Source organism: Nicotiana attenuata, unplaced genomic scaffold (genome assembly GCF_001879085.1).
Source record: "Nicotiana attenuata strain UT unplaced genomic scaffold, NIATTr2, whole genome shotgun sequence".
NCBI lineage: Eukaryota > Viridiplantae > Streptophyta > Magnoliopsida > Solanales > Solanaceae > Nicotiana > Nicotiana attenuata.
In genome coordinates, this window is record NW_017672762.1 from 98,062 (window position 1) to 100,936 (window position 2,875).

Genomic DNA, 2,875 nt, shown 5'->3' on the forward strand with positions numbered 1-2,875 from the left:
CAAATAAATTTAATTGCAAATAAAACACAAAACGGCATGAAAGCACATATATATAAATGAGAATATTAACAGACAAATTTATTTGACAAATTTATATTTTTATATAAAACAGTAAAATTAAATCCGGATAAATTTAAGATGCTAATTTCGAAAAAAAAAAACACAAACCGAAATAGAACACATACAAATCAAATAATATGCATTATTATAAAAGTTTCAACTTAAAATAAATCGAAATACCTCGATTTAGAATTTTTGGAAAGCAAATAGCTCGAAATTTTGACTCCGAAAGCGTGAATCAACAATAACAAGAAGCTCTACTCGAGTGTGGGACCTACGTTCTTCAAATTTTATGTGTCGGGGGGACCCAAATTTTTTTTTTTTTAATAATGGCGGACAGTGGGGGACCAGGTTTTTGGATAGGGGATTAGAATAATGGTGAAGAAGAAGACGAGTGAAGAAGATGGAGGGTTTTTTATTGAGGGATATAACGCCGGGTTTTCTGGCGCTATATCACTGTGTCAGTGTATAACGCCAGAAAACCTGGCGCTATATCACTGTGACAGTGTATAACGCCAGAAAACCTGGCGCTATACATTAACGGTGCAGTTACCGTTAGCGCCAGATTTTCTGGCGTTATATATATTATGGTCACCTTTTTTTTTACACTTATTTGTATCTTTTGAGTCCAAAATAACAACATTTTGGTTCCGGACTCTACGAGGTTAGGCAACTAAAATAAGGCAAGGAAATGGAAATGATATTTGGGCTGTTGGCCCACTTTTCATATTAACGACAACACGAAGCACGTGATAATGTCAAAAATTCGTGACAAGCAAGGCATCTTCTTCTTTGGTTCCTATTCTTGAGTTAAGAGACCAAAAACACTTCAATCAAAAAATAGCAATTAAAACGAATAAATAAGTACAATCAAATCAAATATGCTGGCTTTGAGAGAAATCATGAGTTTGGAATTTTAGTCCTTTTTAAATTATTGAGTTTTAAATTAAAAGTTTATATTTTTTAAAGAGAAATATAAAGTTTGAATCAAAACTAATAGGTTCGGCCGAACGCCCGAACCCATTCCCGGTACTCTAGCTCCGCCCCTAAAAAGAGTAATTGATAGATGAGATCTCTTAACCTTTAACCAAATGTTCGAGATTCAAATATTGAGACTGAAAACTCTTGATAGAAATTTGAATTATTTTTTCCATTAATGAGTCTTACTTAAATAGCACAAATTTGAATTATTAGTCAAGTCAATAAGTTTAAAAAATCGGGAAAAAAAAAACCTAAACCCCAATCCTAAAAATCTGTACGAATGATCAAGAAAATAAATGGTGTGATATTCAGGAACAAGTCTCACTAAGAACTATGCAACATGATCTTAAAAGTAGCCAATGAAAGATTCACATATTAATAAGTAAAGTAAAAACGATTGTCTACTTGCTATCAAATTTCTCACAGAGAAAACTTATAAGATAATCCTCCTACTTTTTGCTTTCTTCATACCGATCACGCCCAATTATGCCTTATAAAAAGGACAAAGCGGTCGTTGCAAATATAATCCGGTTTACAAGTCTGGAGTCGAATCCCACAGAGAACTAAGGTTTAGCTACAGTTGTTCACTATCACCAAGAAGACAAGCTTGAACAATTCCTGACCTATAGATATTAAGATTCTTGTGTTTAACTACTTAACTAACAAATTAAAATAGTAAATTAACAACTAACGATACTGAGGGTTAGAGAAAAGATTAAGGAGGTCTAGAGTTATGATTTTCCCTATTGTCGGAATCCTTCCCGCTATGCCTTCTATAATTTCGCCTAAGTATTCTCTACCGATCATGAGCACTCTTATTACTGTAAGTCTCTTCCGAGTAATTACGACAATTTACTAGACGCGCTCTCCCGAGCTACGCTAGCTGGCTTTTAATACAGTTCACTTCAGATTGTACCCAAGGCTTCGTTATCCCTAATCCCACCTTTAAACCCTCGGTTATTGATCCCTCATATACTCTGGGAGTGGTGTTGTTCAACAATTACCTAAATATGCACTCTCTCCTGAGTTATGCATACTAAATAAGCACAGCTAATTGAGAGCTCTTCAACCAACCACAATATAAACGTAGTTGAACAAATAGAGAAAAGCTATGGCTCAATTATATAAAAACATAACAAGAATTTATCCTACAAAAGGTTCTATCAAAACTCTAGATAACAAATTAGTTATTCATAATAGTATGTAAAACTACAATACTAAAAGTCATAACCAACAATGAAAAATAGGAAGAGGAAGGAAAAACTCGTAGAAGAATTCTCCGCCTTGCTCCCAATGTGCTCTTGCCTCCAAGGGTGTTGTCTAACCCTAAAGTAGTGTCTCCTGCCTCCTTAGGTCTAATTTGTGTCCAAAATATGTCCTCCTCTTGTTCTTGGCCGGCCTCCTTTGTTTAATATAGGGTTTAGGACTTAAAATTCCATGTTTTGCACTTTAGTCCCTAAAATTTTCGCTTCCTGCCGCGGTCTTGCCGTGGTCGCGGTGGAACCGCGGCCAAACATGCCCTCTGATTCTTCAGTTGTCCGCGACCATCTTCTACCGCGGTTCTGCCGCGGTTCTGCCGTGGTCGCGGCAAAACCGCGGTTTTTCACCCTGTTCCGTTTGGAATTTGGAAAAACGTAGAACAAGAAAGTTGTAGCCCTTTGAGTTAGCTTTCCAACCATATATTGTGGAGCCCAAATGGAGTTCTGAGCAAAAAGTTATGTCTATTTTACTAGACAGTGCGCAATATGCCTCCTCAAGTCTTCGTTCGTACTTAATTATCAAATTTGACCCCCGAACACGATCCCGGCTTAATTCCTTGAGCTTTTACTCAGAC